We start from the raw sequence: 10,241 nt of genomic DNA on the forward strand, positions 1-10,241 counted from the left end.
TACATCTATAAAAATGTGTATAGTTGTCTAGACAGAAAGAATTTAAATGTATATGAAGAGAGCTAATAGTCAAGCACTTAATCATTGGGGAGGTTTACTTGGCAAATCAGAAAATTAGACCAATAAGAATAATTGTCAGCCAGGAAACATAAAAGAAGGCACAAGTCTGTCAGGTAGGTGGCCAGGTACTGTGCCCCAGCAGCCAAATACAGGATGAAGCACTATTTGCCAGAAGTTGTTCTTTTTCAATTTATCAATTGGAGTCACAGCCCAGGGTAAGTGACAATTTCTCCTCTCATTCACTTTCAATTTCACTTCTTCTGCTGCAGCACACTCTTAGCTGAGAGTAAAAACAAACATTAATAAGCATCTAAGACAGAGATCTCCAAGGTTACTTCAAGATTTCTCTTATTTGCTGAAATTGAGTTGCTCCTTACATTGGTCCTTATTTCCTGCTCACTTTGAACGCACACACTCCTACCATCAGAGCCCAGGAGTGATAATAAAAGCGACAGCACTGTGGGTTCTTTCCAGTCAGGCTCTGGCTATAGTCCAGGTCTCACAGTAGAACCTGGTATAACCAAAGCCCGGATGTACAATTGCCCAGAACAGGCAGACTGCTCCTCAGTTTTGCAGGAGTCACAGCTGTGGAAAGAAGCAAAGGCAGGCATTGTTTGATTCTCAGGCTTATACCTCAGAATTACCTGATTCTGTGTCCTGTGAAGCAAGTAGGATTCTCATTTTGAAGGTACTGCTTCTCTTTCAAGATGTGAGTTTTTTTCTAAATTTCTATATTGTCACATTAGTATGAAACAGAATATTTTACGAGTATGATGTGACTGTGTAAAATCAAATTGAAGTCAAATGCATCCATACATTGTGGAACCACAACTAATATTTTATGAACAAATGTGCAATTTCTACGTGTATACAAGTATTATGAATATTTCCTTTTAAAAGTAATGCATCTGATTATTCTTTATCATCAGGACACTGTCACATACAGTATGAAAACTGCGGACTTTCAGAGAATGGGAAAATAACATTTCCACTTGCAAACAAGCATGTCATTTCAGGCACTAATATATATTAGATAACTGATAAAATGTAAGCATTTAAAGATACATGGGGACTCAGAAAAGGCATAACAGAAAATGACAGCACAAAGAAGCAATTGGCAGCATAGATTCATAATCACCCACCTACAGTCAGAAATTTCAGTTTTCAAGTACATAGCCTGGATGGAGACAATGGTATCAGATAAAGGATTGGACCATACTGGCATCAGGTTTTTCGTTTTGTTTTGTTGATATTTGAGTCTGAACCCAGGGGAATCACGTTTTTGCCTCACATCCAATTTCAAATTCTCAGCTTCAGCTGCAAAGTAACTTCCGGTCAGGATAAGAATGAATCAGCAGCTCTGATGGAGATGTCCATGTTTACCACAGTATTTGCCTTCTTTGCTGAAACTGAGATCACTCTCCTCATTGGTCCTTAATTCATGCTCAATTTGAATGCACAAACTCCTTCAATCCGAGCCCAGGAGTGCTAATAAAAGCGTCAGCAGTGCAGCTTCTTCCCAGTGGGGCTCTGGCTATAGTCCAGGTCTCAGTAGGACCTGGGTATAACCAGAGCCCCAGTGATCTAGCACCCAGACTGGGCAGAATGCTCTTCACATAAACAGGAGTCTTAGCAGATGAAATGCAGCAAAGGCAGGGATTGCTTGTTTCCCAGCATTATAGCTCCAGGTCACCTGATCCTGAGCCCTATGAAGCAAGTAGGATGCTGCTTCTGAAGGTACTGCTTCGCTTTTGTAGATCTGATTTTTTTTCTAAATTTCAATATTCTAACATTAACATTAAACAGATTATTTTGCTAGTTTGGTGGGCTAGGTAATTATAAAATAATGCATATGCCTGAAGACATTTGTGTAACAACACATTAAATCATAAGTTCTAATGTGAAATTTCTGAATGTATACAAGTATTAAGAATCTTTCTTTCTGAAAAGAATATCTCAAGTTATTGCCTAATCATTGGACACTGTTGGATACACTATACATTTGGAGAAAGTTTAGGGAAAGGATGAATATAACCTTTTCACATACAACACATAGAAGTCATTTCAGGTTCTCACCTATATTGGATACTTGATGAAGTTTAAGTATTTAAACATTGTATGTGCGGAATCTGACATGGCACATCAGAAAATGACCAAAAAACCCAATTTGCAGTAAATATTCATAATAAGCCAACTTCTGGAAGAAATGGACACTTTCGTGTAGATAGCCAGGATGTAGGCTCTGGAAGATGGATATAGGATCTTCCCCTACTTGTGAAATTTTCCCTTTTGATAACTGAAGTCAGAACCGGGGAAAATTACATTTTCCCTCACATAGATATTCAATTCCTCCCCTTCTGCTGCAGAACACATTCATGTGGGAGACAGGAATGAATCAGCTTCTGTGAAGGAGATCTTTAGGTTCCCACAGAATTTGTGTCCATTGCTGGAATAGAGATCACTCTCCTTTTTCATGATCAATTTTGAATGCATACTCTCCTTCAATCAGAGCCCAGGAGCACTAATAAAAGGGTCATCAGTGCAGTTTCTTGCCTGTCAGTCTCTGGTTATATCCCAAGTCTCAGTTGGACCTGGATATAACCAGAGCCTGACTGTACAATCAGCCAGATTAGACAGACTGCTCCTCACATTCTCAGAAGGCAGAGTCTGTGAAAATCAGCAAATGCAGGGATTTTATGATTTCCAGCATTATAGCTAAGAGTCTTCTGCTCCTGTCTCAGCTGTAAGAATTAGCAAGCTGCTTCCTAAGCTACTGGTCCTCTATTAAGATTTGAAACCCCTGTCTCAGCCTTGAAGTGTTGAATCACCTGTAAGAAAGAAACTTGAATTCAGAGGTTAGTGTGTGACATACACTAGGAGAGCTAGACTCCTTTCTGCCCCCTGTGAGATATATGGTGTGCATTGCTCCTGATTGTCAGTGTTCTTCAGTAAGTTTTAGATTTTATGAAAATATCAAGCAGTAACCTTGGCTGATGCTGGTGTTACTATCACCGAAGTCATGGGTATACATAAAAATACATTACAGTAATTTTTTTTGTTATGGTCCTGTTGCAACTTAGGGTAACAGGTTTAAATCTAAAATGTCAAATTTCATTTCTTGTGTAATTTGCCTATGTGTATCTATTACAAAAGCACAGGAGATATATTAGTTTGACGCCAAGGTATTGATCCAGGTCTAAGACAACAAATGTTGAAACGGGGAATGCAAAGACAACATCAGAAAAAGAGAAACGTTGCACAATGCTAAGTTATATAAAACAAATATCTCTGGGACTCTGTACAGCAATATCATCAGCATTCCTTTTGCCTTTATGATTATCCTATCTGCATATCTGAGAAACTTTTCTTGGTTGATAATTGATGTTTGAGGGTCATTCCTATGTGGTAAGTGAATGATTTGTAGAGATGGTTAGGAGACGCATATGAATTCAAAGTGTAAGGTGGAAGTATTACCATGCTCTCTGTTTTTGTCCCTGCCTCCAGACACATGCATTATGCACTAAAATGAATTTTCATAATAGTGGACTCTATATTGTCAAAAGAATTCAATATAATTAATTCTCCTGCTACAAATAGTTGTAGGGCAGTGCTTTATCAAAGCAGCAGAAAATATACATCATATAATGAAAGAAAAATATGTGTGCAAGTGTCGCGTGACAAAGACTTTGCTGAGATTGCTGTGTCTTTCTTTGGAAAACGGATTTAAATGAATTTAGAAGGTTCCCATACGTCAAAGTGTAACTGCATGACAATGCAAAATCTACATTTCATTTTGAAGAGGTGTGATTAAAATAATAACTTGATGTTCTATTTCATCTTTCCCTAGAAAGCTAGTAAAAATGTCATGGTGGAGTAACCTAAATTGCTTCATATGCACCTTCAAGAAGGTTGCAGGAATCAGTGACTTAGAAGCTGCTCCGGTTGAATGTTCAGTTCTTTCTTTGTAACTATGAAGTCATCATTAAGTGGATGCTCAGTCAACATAAAAACAGCAAGAAATCATCATATCATTAACAGAGTTATAGTGATTGTCTGATATTTGCTATAATTCACCATCTACTAGATGGGGATGAAATCTTTTTTTTGGCTTAAAAGAAATATATTTTGAAATATTTTATTTTTATACAAAATTCATATATCTTTCCTTCCTGGCTATACACATAAAATTTGACAGAATATTTCTATTAAAATTTTAAAGAAATGTGTTTTTTCTACTTATATCACTATACTCTTATAAAAAAGGTAATGAATTAGGTAGAACGTAGTCACAATGTAAATATGCTTAGGTATTGCAATACATATTTTCTTAAGATCTTTCTCTTAGTCTTTTCAAATACATCAACCATATAATAAATTACAGTGACACTTTGATAACCTAGAAATGAAATTCCTGAAGGACTTTATGTTACTTTTTAATATCTTTTTTATAATTATATAAAAGCCCTTTCTTAATGTCTCTGCAGAGAAATGCACAGGGTAATAAAACAGCTAAAAACTTGTTCAAGCTCAGTTGAAGAATGTCTTTTTACCAGTGTATTATGCACTATTAAATGCATTAAGTATTGTTTATATCAAGAATCAATCAATTCTCACTAGTAATTTCTCTATGTTGCCCAGGAGATTATTCTACCTTTAAATTCATGTGATTCTTCTGCTCCATGCTCTAGTGAGCTGTGACCGCAGGAAAATAACCAAGTGTGATATACGATCCCTTAGTATATTTCTTTTATGAATTAGTGTTACGATATCTTTGTTTAGAAATTCAACTGACTTAATTTGATAATATTAGTTGGAGAAGTAAGAATTCTTTATATTTTAAAATGAGTTCTTTGAATTCCTTAGGATCTTTTAATCCACCAAGTTATGCCATTTTCTCCTCAATGTATTATATTGTACTTATAATTTATCAAATGTCCATAGTAAATACGAGATCCCTTATGTTATTACATCATCGAATACAGCTGGTATTAGACTTATAACAAATGTTGAGTAGCAATGTGGAGAAAATCCATGTTTGACTTTTTTAATTTGCTGTATTGTGTTTTTTTATGAAACCTCTGAAGGCAGCAGGATAGGAATAAGTAAGATATCTAATGTGATAATTTTATACTAAAGGACAGTGGGGAACAGGGAAAATAGTGTCTGAGAATCTCCAGCGGCCATATGAATACTCTCACTGCAGGGCAGTTTTTCACGGTGGAGTAAAACAACAGCCCACATTGGTCAATGTTTGAAAATTGTTCCAGCAGTCTCTTGTCCTCCTAGCAGATGATGCAAGACTCTGAGACTGAGACAGGGAAGATAAACCTTAGAGGAGAAATGGCTTAAGAGACAGGAATGTATTCTGAGCAGAGTAAACAGGAACAGTTTCCTCAGAACAGAAGTAGCAGGCATCTAAGCATTTTCCTGTCTGTGCTAAGTCTCCACTGCTCTGCCTCCCGCGGATGTGAGCAGCAGGCTTCCATCCTGACTGCTGAAATCCCCAACTGAGGAAATTTTTCTTCGCTGTGTTTGCCTCTGATTGGAGGAGTATTGCCTTCTAAGTGAGAATTAATTAATTTTGAACCAGAGGAGAGACCTCAAACGTCAGCATAGAAAGCAGAAAAAAAAAAAGAAAGAAAGAAAGAAAGAAAGAAAGAAAGAAAGAAAGAAAGAAAGAAAGAAAAAAAGCCTGCAGTAACCTAGGTGATTTCCATCAGAGCTACTGAATCATCTATTCTCCCCCTCCCCTCCTCACTGTCTTATACAACAGGAACAGGGAAAGGGAAAGGGAAAGATAAACGTATACCCTGTGTTCTAGCTACAATCAACAATGGGATCGGGAAGAACACTAATGTAAGGAAAACTCCAATGAGTTTTAAGGAAAGCGGCACTTGAGACAGACCCTTTGCAGCCCTGCTATGCTTGCTGATGCCCGTGGAAGGCTGGTCCCTTTCTGAGCAAATACAAAGGAGTTGTGGATGGGGAATGAAATGGAGGTGGGACAAGGTCCTTGGAGGAGAGCATGGAAGGAAGGGTACAGTTGTCATATAAAATAAATAAGTACATATTTAAAAAAAAAAACAATAGTCAAATTCAGCCAGTAGTGTCAATGAATATTCATGTGTCTTGATGCTCATTATCTAGCAAAAGACCTCAATTTCTGTCAACATTTTCTGGTTATGACTCTCGGCAGACAAGTACAACTTGTTGATGAATCATAATTTCCTGTGTCCGTTTACACAAAATAAATAACTATATGCTTGAATTTTATAACTTTTTAATGTATTTAATTCACTGGATTGCCTTTCAAATATTTTTTTTTGAAATTAAAAAGGAAATGTTGCTGTTTCTGAGGAAGTCTGTAGGTTTTCCCCATCATGTCTTTGTTTCCTTTGCTCATAATATCATTCCTATCTCTATGACTGGCCTTGAGGGGTTAGGTACACCTGAGTAAATGTGAGCTCACTGACTCTAGACCTAAATTGGGGAACCTGAATAGAATAGAATAACGTAGTCTTTCTGAATGTAGGTGACAGTTGTCTGACATGGGCAGTTTGTGGGACCTCTAGTGGAGGATGCAATGTTTATCTTTAGTGCATGAACTGCCTGTTTGGGGACAGTTCCATATGTTCAAACTTGATAAAGTGGGAAGGTACTGGTCCTGCCTCAAGTGATGTGAAAATTTTGTTGGCACCCTTGAGAGGCATCACCCTCTAAGATGATTGGATAGTATGTGATAGGGAGCAGATAGGGTGAGTCAGAGGACTGGAGGGTAAGGACTCAGAATTCAAAAGTAAAATGAGACCTTTAGGAATAACAAACAGATAAATACATAAATAAACGAATAAAATAATAAATATGAGAGAATTGTTGTTCTCAAAATCTTTTCTGACATCCCTAATTACCACAGAATGTCACACAGTGTCATACAATGAAATATAATTTTAGAGTGGTAGTTATTTTAGAAGAGATGTTCTTAAAATATATGTATAGATTCAAAAATTTTCTGTGTATGTCTGTTACTTTTTATTAGTAATGACAACTGTGTCTAAATTTGTGTTGTCTCATTTTTCTCTATTAGCTTCAGTTAATATGCATAAACTTTTGTATTTTGAAAAGTCCACTCCTTCCCTACATTAGATTTCCTTTTCCATCACCACTATCCTTATTCGATCTGAAGTTCCCCTATGCTTTCCCTCTCTTTAATAATTGAAATCATTCAAGTAATTTGTGAGTTAACAGAGTCCAGATCATGTCATGAAAAATAGTTAGCCTCTCTCATCAAGCATCCCCTAGAAAATCTGACTCATTTTCTCCATCAGCTCATTAAATAACAATAGAAACTCTGATAAGGGTTAGGATACATGACTGCCATCTCTAGTCACATTGTGTTTTTTTTCCTGTATATTGTGACACCATAAGAGTCTGTAAAAAGTTTCTAAAGAATTTATTTAGGTATAAAATAGGGAGTACACTCACTGATATAGAATAGTTTACATGCTGCCACTGATTCAGCTACATCCATGCAGATCTTCTGCCCAGGGTTGAAGGATGCCAACAGCAATGCTGCTTATCACACTGTGATCACACCAGAGAGTGCAGGAAAAACTGAAATAGAGAGTCCCCCCTACCAGTTTTCAGTTACCACATTTGAATGGTCCTCAAAGATCAATTATCAACCAAGAAATGTCTCTCAGACATTCGCATAGGATAATCAGAAAAGCAAATAAAATGCTGATGTTATTGCTGTACAGAGACCCCAGAAATGTTGGTTTTATATAACCAAGCATTCTGTAATGTTACTCTTTCTGATCCTGTCCTTTGTATTCCCCATTTCCAACATTTGTTGTCAGAGACCTGAATGTATACCTTGGCATCAAACTATTATATCTGCTGCACTTTTGTAATAGATACATATAGGCAAAGTACACAAGAAATGAAAATTGACATTGGAGATTTTAACCTGTGACCCTAAGTGGGAACAGGATCATAACAAATAAAATTGCTGTATTTTATGTATACCTATGATTTTGAATATGGGAACAGCAGCATCTGTGAAGGTTACTGCTTGTTATTTTCATGGAATCAAAGGGTTGCTGATAAACACTGATAATCAGAAGCAATTCACAGAATATATCTCACAGGGCACAGAAAGAGCTTAGTTCTCCTAGTGTATGTCAGATACTAATGTCTGAATTTGAATCTCTTTCTTACAAGTGATACAACACTCAAGACTGAGACAGGGATGGGAATGAGTAAGATATCTAATCTGACTATTTTGTACAAAAAGACAGTGTGAAACAGGGAAAAGAGTTTCTGATAATCTCCAGCGGCCATGTGAATACTATCACTGCAGAGCAAATATTCTCTATGGAGTGAAGGCACAGCACATATTGTTCGCTGTTTGATAATTATTTCCAGAGTATATCCTAGCCCTCCTAGCAGATGATGCAGGATTCTGAGACTGAGACAGAGAAGATAAAGATTAGAGGAGAAATGGCTTAAGAGGCAGGAATATATTCTGAGCACGGTAACAGGAACAGTTGGCTCAGAGCAGAAGTATCAGGTATCTAAGCACTTTCCTATCTGTGCTAAGTCTCCACTGCTCTGCCTCCCACGAGTGTCAGCAGCAGGCTTCCTTCTCTGGAGCAGTTTACTGTCAGGCTATGGCTAGATCAGCTACCAGCTGATAGCTGGACTCTAGCCAGGAGCCTGACTGCTAAAATGCCCAGCTGAGGACATTTTTCTTCGCTGTGTTTGCCTCTGATTGGAGGAGTGTATGCACTCTAATTGAGAATTAATTAGAACCAATCAGAGGAGAGACTCTCAAAAGTCTGCAAACAAAGAAAAAAAACCCTCAGTAACCTAGGCGATTTCCACCAGAGGTACTGTCCCTCCCTCCTCACTGTCTAATGCAACATAACGCAACAGGAAAAGGGAGGGTGAGAGGAAAAGATAGGAAAAAGACATATTTACTTCCTGCTCGAGCTAAAATTAACAAAGCGATCAGGAAGAAGACTAATGTAAGGGAAACTCTAATGAATCTATAAGAATGGCACCACTTGAAACAGGCACCTGGAGGCCCTGTTACTAGTTGAAGCCCATGGAAGGCTTGCACCGTTGTGAGCAAATACAAAGGAGTGGTGGATGAAGAATAGAGAGCAGGTGGGATACGGTCCTGGAAGCAGAGGAGGGAGGGAATGCTAAGTCGCCATGTAAAATAAATAAGCACATATTCAAAAAAGAACAATAGTCAAATTCATGCTTTACTGTCAAGGACTATTCATGTGTCTTGATATTTGGGAATAGATACTTGGTATCTATAAAAAAAACCTTAATTTCTGTCAACCTTTTCTGATTGTGACTCTTGGCTGCCACAAGTGCAACTTGCTGCTGAATCTTGGATATTTCCTTTATCAGTTTACCCAAAAGATACGATTATATGCTTGAATTATAATACTTCTTAAGGTATTTAATATATTAGAGTTCTCTTCAAATCCTTTTGGTACTAAAAAGGAAACACTGCTGTTTCTGTGGATGTCTGTGGGTTTTTCCCATCATGGTTTTGACTATTTGCTCATAATATCACTCCTATCTCTGTGACTGGACTTGAGGGTTTACTTAGAACTGAGTAAGTGTGAGCTCACTGAATACAGAGTAAAAGTTTGGGAACCTGAATAAGAACAATCTAGTCTTTCTGAATGTTTGTGACAGTTGTCTGACTTGGGCGGTTTGTGGGGCCACTAGCTGAGGAACCAATATTTATCCTTAGTGCATGAACTGCCTCTTTGGAGTAAGTTCCATATAAAGGTATACCTTGTTCAGCCTTGATAAAGTGGGAAGGTACTGGTCCTGCCTCAAGCAATGTGACAACTTTGTTTACTCCCATGGCAGGCCTCAACCTCTCAAATGATTGGATAGTGTGAGATGGGGAGCGGGTAGTGTTAGTTGGAGGAATGGTGGGTCAGGAATTAGAATTCATAAGTAAAATGACACTTTCAGAAATAACAAACAGATAAATAGATAAATAAATAAAGGAATAAATATGAGAGAACTTTTGTTCTAAAAATCTTATCTGTAATATCCTATTGCCACAAAATATCACACTGTGTCATATTAATAAAAATAATTTTAAAGGGGTAGTTATTTCAGAAGAGATTTTCTTAAAAAAAAAAAAA

General features: G+C 37.3%; 1 long non-coding RNA gene across 1 annotated transcript in view; it reads right to left on the reverse strand.

Annotated features, from left to right (window-relative positions):
* Positions 1 to 29: 29 nt before the first annotated feature.
* LOC113455723 overlaps positions 30 to 10,241 on the reverse strand; it is a 20,229-nt gene continuing 10,017 nt past the window's right edge. Inside the window, exons 3-4 of the long non-coding RNA XR_003376704.1 lie at positions 438 to 645; positions 30 to 340 (exon numbers count right to left, since the gene is read on the reverse strand). This is a non-coding gene — a long non-coding RNA (uncharacterized LOC113455723). The remainder of the gene's footprint in view (positions 341 to 437; positions 646 to 10,241) is intronic.

Source organism: Microtus ochrogaster, unplaced genomic scaffold (assembly GCF_000317375.1).
Source record: "Microtus ochrogaster isolate Prairie Vole_2 unplaced genomic scaffold, MicOch1.0 UNK94, whole genome shotgun sequence".
In the NCBI taxonomy this organism is placed as follows: Eukaryota; Metazoa; Chordata; class Mammalia; order Rodentia; family Cricetidae; genus Microtus; species Microtus ochrogaster.